We start from the raw sequence: 10,794 nt of genomic DNA, 5'->3' as shown, positions 1-10,794 counted from the left end.
ACCAACTGGCTCAGGGACTGGTTCCTGAGATTTCTCCAGTATCCCTGGACAATAAAAACCCAAAGCTTCACTATAAGACTTCTTCTTCTGGGGCGCCTGGGTGGCTCAGTCAGTTAAGTGTCTGACTTCGGCTCAGGTCATGATCTCGCAGTTCCTGAGTTAGAACCCCGTGTCAGCGCAGAGCTGGCTTTGGATCCCCCACCTCTCTCTGCCCCTCCTCCACTATCGCATACTCTCTCTCTCAAAAAGAAATGAACATTAAAAAAAAAAAAAAAAAAGACCTCTCTTTTAAAAAAGCAGCCACAAGGGGCAAGGTAGAGACAACCACAAGAACACCAGATAGAGAAGGGTGTACCCAAAGACAAAACAAAAAACACTCCTGCTAAAAATGCGATTATAAACTATATTTTCAAAAACTTTAAAATGAGTAACTCAGATCCTCAAAAAAATAAAGATACAATATCCCTAAAAGGGGAAGAAGTTATAAAAGTAAAACAGGCAGTTATGAGTCAAGAAAAGATGAATTCTAACAAAATATTAACCACAAATGTGAAAGAGCCTCTGAAGGAAACCTCAAGTTATCATATTTTTTTCCAGAATTAAAACACTGTTACTATATTAACAAAAACATTTTTACAGAGGACTTACAAGAATGTGCTTTTGGTCACAAAAAGGCCAGCATATTTAAAATCTATTCAAGAACTACAGAGATTTCTAAGATATCAACTATTCCAAGAGGTTTTTCTCTAAAGGTAAAGAACCATGGTACATACCCATCTTGCTTCAATGGCAATGTTTAAGGGACAAAGAATAAAAAGCAAAGAAAATTGTTTTGCAAATGCAATCTGGCAATCTGAAATCCCTAAGTATGTAACAATATAGCCAATGTTTTGGCACAGTTAGTCTTCTTTGAGCCTTCCAGGAAAGAAGAATGCCAAAATGAATGTTCAAAATGGCTATTCACTGTAGCTCAATAATGCTGGTTGTGGACCATGGTGTATCTATCACCTTTGAAAAGAGCTGATTCACAACAGCTGATAAAGAGAGTTCAATTCATTAGGATATTTGTAGAAAACTAATGATACAATATTAAGAAACCAGCACTTTGAGAACTAATCCAATGTGTGAGAAGAAAAACACTCCCCCCCTCACTTTTATCAGTTTAAAGAAAACCTAAAAGTCAAAATTAAATGCTAAAAGAAAAATTCTTATTAAAAATCCCTTCCCCAGATTTTCCTATTCTTATCACCTACTTGTTTAGACTTCAAGAAAACTCATTCTTAATATATTCCCATATGTTTGATTAACCTTCCCCCCATTACCTCTGAATATAACCTAAATGCTTGAAGGATTTAAAAGATGAATGCTTCAAAACTAAGCAAGTGTCATCAGCAACTCTTCATCTGAGATTAAATGATTTTGGTATAAATTAAAATTTGAAAGAGTCCCTCCCTAAGTTTTTAATATTAAAAGTTAGTAGTCTTTATGCTGTCTATGAAATAACAATTTAGATCTAAGGACACATATAGGTTGAAAAATGAAAGGATGGAAAAAGATATTCCATGCAAATGTAACCAAAAAAGCACAGGAGTGGCTATACCAAGTTCAGACAAAATAGATTTTAAATCAAAAATTGTTACAAGACAAGGGGCACCTGGGTGGTTTAGTTGGTTAAGCATCTGACTCTTGATTTTGGCTTGGGTTATGATTTCATGGTTCGTAGGTTCAAGCCCCGTGTCTGGCTCTGCAGACAGCATGGAGCCTACCTGGGATTTTTCTCTCCCTCTTTCTCTGCCTCTCCCCTGCTCATGTTCTCTCCCTCTCTTTCAAAATAAATAAATATTTTTTTAAAAAACCTATTACAAGACAAAGGACACTATATAATCATAAAAGGGTCAAATCAAATCATCAAGAAGATATAAGAATTACAAGTATTTATGCACTCAAATACTAAATCAATTGGGCAAATTTTTAAAAAGCTAAATCAATTGGGCAAATTTTTAAAGACTTGAAGGGAGAAATACACAGCAACACAGTAATATTAAGAGATTTCAATACCTCACTTTCAATAATGGACAGATAAAACAACCATACTGAAGAACAATAAGGAAACAGAGGAACTGAGTAACACTGTAGACCAATGGGACCTAACACACATATACCGAACACTCCACCTAAAAACAGCAGAATACACATTTTTCTCAAGTACACATGGAACATTCTTTAGGGCAGAACATGTTAGGCCACAAAACAAGTCTTAACAAATTCAAGGAGACTGAAATATACAGTATTTTTCCCAATCACAATAGAATGAAACTAGAAATCAATAGCACAGAAAAAAACCTGTAAATTTCCACAAATATGTATAATTTAAACACATATTCAAAAAATTAATGGGCCAAACAAGAAGTCACAAGGGAAAATAAAAAATACTTTGACACAACTGAATATGAAGACACAAAATACCAAAACTTATGTGATACAGTGAAAGCAATGCTAAAAGGGTAGTATGTGTATATTAAAAAAAAAAATCATGATATCAAATCAGTAGCCTAACTTACACCTCAAGGAACAATGAACTAAACCTAAAGCAAGCATAAGGAAAGAAATAATAAACAATGGAGCACAGATAAACAAAATACTGAACAGAAAAAAAAAAAAAATCAATGAAACTAATAGCTGAGTTTTTTTAAAGACCAACAAAATTGGCAAACCCTTAACTAGATTGACTAAGAAAAAAGAAAAAAGACTCAAGATAATAAAATCAGAAAATTAAAGAGGAAAAATTACAAGCAATGGCACAGAAATAAGGCTTATAAGAGAACAATATGAACAATTCTATACCAACAAATTGGACGGCAAAGAAGAAATGCGTGAATTCCTGGAAATACACATTCTACCAACACTGAATCATGAAAGATTAGAAAATCTGAACAAACCTGTAACTAGCAAGAAGACTGAATTGGTAATCAAAAACCTCCCACAGGGAAAAGCCAAGGACCAGATGGCTTCACTACAGAATTCTACCAAACAATTAAAAAAGAATGAACAGGGGCACCTGGGTGGCTCAGTCGGTTGAGCGTCTGACTTCGGCTCAGGTCATGATCTCGCGGTTCGTGGGTTCGAGCCCCGCATCGGGCTCTGTGCTGACAGCTCGGAGCCTGGAGCCTGCTTCGAATTCTGGGTCTCCCTTTCCCTCTGCCCCTCCCCTGCTCACGCTCTGTCTCTCTCTGTCTTAAAAATGAATAAAACATTAAAAAAAAATTTTTTTTAATAAAATAAAAAAAAAAAAGAATGAACATCAATCTTCCTAGAACATTCCCAAAAAATTGAAGAGGAAGGAACACTTCCTAACTCATTCTATGAGGCTAGTATTACCTTGATACGAAGCAGCCAGCCAAAGACACTACAAGAAAACACCAATATCCTTGATAAACACAGAAGCAAAAATCCACAACAACATACTAGCACAGAATTCATAGCACATTAAATGGATTGTATACCATATTCCAGTGGGATTTAACCCAAGAACACAAGGGTGGTTCAACATATAAAAACCAATCAACATAACAGCTCACATTAACAGAATTAAGGATAAAACAAAATGATTATTTCAACTGCTGCAGAAAAAGCATTTGACAATATTCACCACCCTTTCATAATAAAAACACTCAACAAACTAGAAAAAGAAGAAAACCACCTTAACATAGTAAGAACCAGATATGAAAAACCCACAGCAAACATCATATTCAATAGTGAAAGACTGAAAGTATTTCCTGTAAGATCAGGAATAAAAGACTTTCACCACTTCTGTTCAAAATAGTTCTGGAAGTTCAAACCAGAGCATTAAGCAAGAAAAGGAAATAAAAGGCAACCAAACTGGAAAGGACAAAGTAAAATATCTCATTTGTAGATGATATAGTCTTATATAGAGAAAACTTTAAAGATTACACACACGCAGTTAGAATAAGCTAATTCATCAAAGTATCAGGATACAAAGTCAACACACAAAAATCCATTGCACTTCTATACACAGTAAACAATCTGAAAAGAAATTACAAAAACAATTCCACTTACAATGCATTAAAAAGAATAAAATACTTAGGGGGCGCCTGCCTGGGTGGTTGAGTCAGTTGAGCGTCGGACTTCAGCTCAGGTCATGATTTCAGAGCTTGTGAGTTCCAGCCCCATGTCTGGCCCTGTGTTCCAGCCCCACGTCGGGCCCCAGCTCAGAGCCCGGAGCCTGCTTCGGATTCTGTGTCTCCCTCTCTCTCTCTGCCCCTCCCCTGCTCACACAGTCTCTCTCAAAAATAGTAAACATTAAAAAAAAAAGGTTCAAAGGTGATTTAAAAAAATAAAATAAAAAGAATAAAATATTTAGGAATTAACCAAAAAGGTGAAAATCTTATACACTGTAAACTACTTTACCCAAAATGACATACAAAAATTAACTAAAATGGATCAAAGACTTAAACGTAAGACCTAAAACAAGAAAACTCTTACAAGAAAACATGGAACAAAAGCTTCATGACACTGAATTTGGCAATGATTTCCTGGTATAGGTAACAAAAGGAAAAAGAGACTAACTGGACTTCATGACAATAAAAAAAAAATTGCGCATCAAAAGACACTATCAACAGAGTAAAAAGACAAACCACAGAATGGGAGAAAAAAAATTTGCAAGTCATATATCTGATAAAAGAGTCATAGTTAGAATATATAATGAAAACTATTACAACTCAATAATAAAAAGACAAATAAGCCAATTAAAAAATAGGCAAAGGATATGAATAGACACTTTACCAAAGAAAACGTACAAATGGCCAATAATCACATGAAAAAATGCTCAACATCACTAAACATCAGGGAAATGGAAATCAAAACTACAACAAGATACCACCTCATACCCTTTAAGGTGGCTACTATCAAAAAAAAAAAAAAAACAAAACAGAAAATAAGTGCTGGTAAGAATGTAGAAACACTGAAACCCTCATGCACTGTTGATGGAGCTGCAAAAGGTGAAGCCACTATGGAAAACAGTGCGATAGTTCCTCAAAACATAAAAATAAAATTACCATATGATCCAGTAATTCCACTTCTGGGTATATACCCCAAAGAACTGGCAGCAGTCCCAAGTGTCCATTGATGAATAAATGGATTAGCAAAATATGGTAAGTGCATACAATGGAATATTATTAAGGGAATTAAATATTAAAAGGGAAGGATACTCCTACAGAGGAATTCTACATATTCTATAGTATGAGTGAACCTTGAAGACATCACGCTAAGGTGAAGTAAGCCAGTCACAAAATGACACATACTGTTAAGATTCCGCTTAAATGAGGTAACTAAAGTAGTCAAATTCATAGAAACATAAACATGGTGGTTACCAGAGGCTGGGGTGAGAGGAATGGGAAGTTGTGTTTAATGGGCACAAAGCTTCAGTTTTGCAAGATGAAAAGAGTTCTGAAAATTGGTTGTACAACAATGTTAATATATTTAACATTATCAAACTGCATACTTAAAAATGGTTAAAATGTAAATTTTATATTTATTTTGTCACAATTAAAAATAATTCAAGCCCCAGATAAACAAAAGAGAAGATTTCTTGATAACAAACCTATTTTACAGAAAATACTAAGGGATGTTCTTCAGGATGAAAGCAAGTGACACCAGTGAGTAATTCAAACTTATAGAAAACAACAAAAAGGGCTAATCAAAGCAATATTGCAGGTAATTGCAAAAGACAGTATAACGGCATACTTCTCCTTTCTTCCTTTCACTGATTTAAAAAGCAACTATGCCAAACAATATATATTTAATTGTATTGTTGGGCCTATAACATAGAAATGTATTTGATAATGACAGCACAAAGGAGATCAACAGGAACAGAGTGCAATGGAATAGGAAAATGACCCCATGGGGCGCCTGGGTGGCTCAGTCCGTTGAGCTTCCGACTTCAACTCAGGTCATGATCTCACAGTTCATGGGTTCGGCCCCACATCAGGCTCTGTGCTGACAGCTCAGAGACTGGAGCCTGCTTGGATTCTGCGTCTCCCTCTATCTCTGCCCCTCCTGGCACGTTCTCTCTCGTTCTCTCTCTCTCTCAAAAATAAACATTAAAAAAAAATTTTTTTAATGAAAAAAGAAAATGACACCAGATAGTAACTCAAAAAAAGGGAAGAAATGAAGAGTACAAAAAAGGGATAAGTAGATTAATATAACAATCGCTACAAATATATCTTTGTTATTCTACCTTCTGCCAGATTCTTCAAAAAACCTAAGATTTTATAAAGTTTTAACTATAACAACATATTGCTGAGTATAACACATGTAGACATATGCCTAATAGTAACAGCATTAAAGAAGGGGTAGGGAATGGACCTGTATGGGCATAAAGTTTCTATGCAGCAATATAAAGACTAAAGGAAAAAAACAGACACAAGATATACAGAAAATAAAAAGCTAAATAGCAGAAATAAATCCAAGCATATTATTAACACTACAAGTGAATGAACCAAACAATCAAATCAAAGGCATATGTTGTGTTAGATTGCATGAAAAAGAAGATTCAACTGTATGCTATCTATAGGAGACACACTTTAGGCTCAAAAAGACAAACAGGTTATAAGTTAAAGAACAGATAAAAAAGATTTACTATGCAAACAATCATAAAAGAGATAGAGTGGCTATAGTAATATCAAGACAAAACATATTAAAACATAATGAAATACCTAAGAACAAATTTAACCAAGGAGGTGAAAGACTTGCATTCTGAAAACTATAAAACACTGATGAAAGAATTGAGGACAACACAAATGGAAAGATATTCCATGCTCATGGAATGGAAGAACCAATATTGTTAAAATTTCCATACTACCCAAAGCAATCTGCAGATTCAATACAATCCCTATCAAAATGCCAGGAACACTTAATCCTTGTATGGAACCACAAAAGACCCCAAATAGCCAAAGCAATCTTGAAAAGTAAAGGAGCCCTTGGTGGCTCAGTCAGTTAAGCGTCTGACTCTTGATTTCAGCTCAGGTCATGATCTCATAGTTATGAGATTGAGCCCCACATTGGGGTCCAGGCTGAACATGAAGCCTGCTTAAGATTCTCTCTCTCAACTTAACAGAAGACCATAGGGGAAGGGAAGGGCAAAAAAAAAAAAAAAAGTTACAAACAGAGAGGGAGGGAGGCAAACCATAAGAGACTCTTAAATGCAGAGAACTGAGGGTTGATGGGGGGTGGGGACGAGGGGAAAGTGGGTGATGAGCATTGAGGAGGGCACTTGTTGAGATGAGCACCAGGTGTTGTATGTAAACCAATTTGACAATAAATATTAAAAAAAAAAATTCTCTCTCTCTCTCTCTCTCTCTCTCTCCCTTTTGCCCCTCCCTCATGAGTGCGTGCACTCTCTCAAATAAAAAAAAAAACAAAAACAAAAACAAAAACAAAACTGGAGGTATCACAATCCCAGATCTCAAGATATACTACAAAGCTACAATAATCAAAACAATACAGGGGCGCCTGAGTGACTCAGTCGGTTAGGTGTCCAATTTCAGCTCAGGTCATGATTTCACAGTTCGTGAATTACAGCCCCGCATCAGGCTGGGTGCTGACAGCTCAGAGCCTGGAGCCTGCTTCAGATTCCGTGTCTCCCCTGCCCCACTCACGCTCTGTCTCTGTCTCCTTCAAAAATAAATAAACATTAAAAAAAAATATTTTTAAACAGTATAGTACTGGCACACACACAAAAATATATATAAATGAAACAAAATAGAGCCCAGAAATAATATAATATTAATAACAAAACATAAATTGATTATATGACCATTAATCTTTGACAAAGGAGGCAAGAATACATAATAGAAGATAGTACCTTCCTTCAACAAATGGTGTTGGAAAAAGTGAACAGCTACATGCAAAAGAATGAAACTGGACCACTTTCTTATACCACATACCAAAATAAACTTAAAATGAAAAAAAAAAAAAAAAGATGGATTAAGGACCTAAATGTGAGATCCGAAACCATAAAAATCCTAGAAGGGCTCACAGGCAGTAATTTCTCTGACACTGGCCACACAACATTCTTCTAGATATGTCTCCTGAGTCAAGAGAAACAAAAGCAAAACTAAACTCTTTGGGATTACATCAAAATAAAATGCTTCTGCACAGCAAAGTAAATAATCAACAAAACTAAAGACAACCTACTGAATGGGAGAAAGTATTTGCAAATGACACATCCAATACAGGGTTAGTACCCAAAAAATATAAAAAACTTACACAACACCAAAAAAGCAAATAATCCAATTAAAAAATGGGCAAAAGACATGAACAGACATTTCTCCAAAGAAGATATCAGATGGTGAAGAGACACAAGAAAAGATGCTCAACATGAAGGAAATGCACATCAAAATCACAATGAGGTATCACCTCACATCTCTGAGAATGACTAAAATCAAAAACGCAAGAAACAAATGTTGGTGAAAATGTGGAGAAAAAGGAGCCCTCAGGCACTGCTGGTGGAAATGCAAACTGATGCAGCCTCCATGGAAAACAGTATGAAGGTTCTTAAAAAAATTAAAAATAGAGCTACTATATGATCCAGTAATTTCACTACTGAGCATTTACCCTCAAAATATGAAAACATTAATTTGAGAAGATAAATGCACCCCTATGTTTACTGCAGCATTATTTATAATAGACAAATTATGGAAGCAGCCCAAGTGTTCATTGATAGACAAATGGATAAAGAAGATGTGGGGTGTGTGTGTGTGTGTATATATCTATATATACACACACACAACAGAATATTACTCAGCCATAAAAGAAGATGAAATCTTGCCGTTTGCAATAACATGGATGGATCTGGAGGGTATAATGCTAAGTGAAAGAAGTCAATCAGGGAAAGACAAATACCATACAAGTTCATTCATATGGGGAATTTAAGAAACAAAACAAAGAAAAAAGAGACAAACCAAAAAAGACTCTTGTCTATAGAGAACAAACTGATGGTTACCAGATGGGAGGTAGGTGGGGGGGGGATGGGTGAAATAGGTAAAGGAGATTAAGAATATACTTACTAATCATGATGAGCACTGAGTAATGTATAGAATTGTTCAATCACTTTATTGTACACCTGAAATGAATGTAATACTGTATATTAACTATACTGGAATTAAAATTTAAAAATATTTTTTAAAAACAATATGAAAACAAAAAAAAAAAATTACTCAATACAAACAGGAATGTTTCACAATAATAAAACAGTCAGGGGTGCCTGGGTGGCTCAGTTGGTTAGGCAACTGACTTCAGCTCAGGTCATGATCTCACGGTTTGTGAGTATGAGCCCCATAATGGGCTCTGTGCTGACAGCCCAGAGCCTGGAGCCTACTTCAGATTCTGTGTCTTCCCCTCTCTCTACCCCTCCCCTGCTCACGCTCTGTGTCTCTCTGTCTCTCAATAATAAATAAATGTTAAAATTAAAAATTAAAAAAAAATAAGTCAATCCACCAAGAATGCATAATAATTAAAAATCTATATGCACCTAACACCAGAGCCCCCAGTAAAAAATGAAAGAAAAACTGAAAGAAATGAAGGAAGAAATAGACAATTCAACAATAATTAGACTTCAATACCCCATTTTCAAAAAAGTAGATGGATAGAGATTCTGTGAATCATTCTTGAACATTAAAAAGAGAGCCGAACAAATGGAATTAGAAATTTAAAAAACAATACCATTTACAGTAGCACACTCCAAAATTAAAATACTTACGTATAAATCTAACCAAATATGTACAAAATCTATATGAAAGAAACTATAAGCCTCTGGTAAAAGAAATCAAAGAGGAGCTAATTAAATGGACAGATATTCCATGTTCATGGTTTATCAGACTCAATACTGTCAACATGTCAGCTCCTCGTAATATGATGTATAGATTCAACACGATTCCAATCACAATCAAAATTCCAGGCAAATTATGTTGTGGGTATTGACAGATTTTTCTTAAAGTTTATAAGAAAAGGGAAAAGACCAGAACAGCCAACACAAAATTAAAGAAGACAAAGTGGGAGGGCTGATACTATCTGACTTCACGACTCACTATAAAGCTACAGCAATCAAAAAAGTGCAGTATTGGCAAAAGAACATACAAACAGATCACTGTAACAGAACAAAGCCCAGAAATAGACCCACATAAATACAGTCAACTCATCTTGGACAGAGGAACAAAGGTAATATAAGGGAGCAAAGATGCTCTTTTCAACAAATGGTAGTGGAACTACTAGACATCTACATCCAAAAAAATGAATCTAATGAAAAAAATGAATCTAAACACTAATTTTACATGTTTCACAAAATTTAACTCAAAACAGATCACAGATATAAATACAAAATGCGAAACTATAAAAACTATAAAACACCTAGAAGATAATATAAGAGAAAACCTAGATGACCTTGAGTATGATGATGAGTTTTTAGGTATAGCACCAAAGGCACAATCCTTGAAAGAAATAATTAATAAACTGGGCTAATTAAAATTAAAAACTTCTGTTCTGTGAAAGACAATGTCAAAAGAATGAAAAGACAAGCGACAGACCAGGAGAAAATATTTGTAAAAGACGATACGGACTATTAACCAAAATACACAACTCTTATTAAAATTCAAAGATACGGGGCGCCTGGGTGGCTCAGTCGGTTGGGCGTCCGACTTCGGCTCAGGTCACGATCTCGCGGTCCGTGAGTTCGAGCCCCGCGTCGGGCTCTGGGCTGATGGCTCAGAGCCTGGAGCC

This window comes from Panthera uncia, unplaced genomic scaffold, assembly GCF_023721935.1.
Source record: "Panthera uncia isolate 11264 unplaced genomic scaffold, Puncia_PCG_1.0 HiC_scaffold_1677, whole genome shotgun sequence".
NCBI classification, from domain to species: Eukaryota; Metazoa; Chordata; class Mammalia; order Carnivora; family Felidae; genus Panthera; species Panthera uncia.
Note: the sequence above shows the minus strand (reverse complement) of the source record.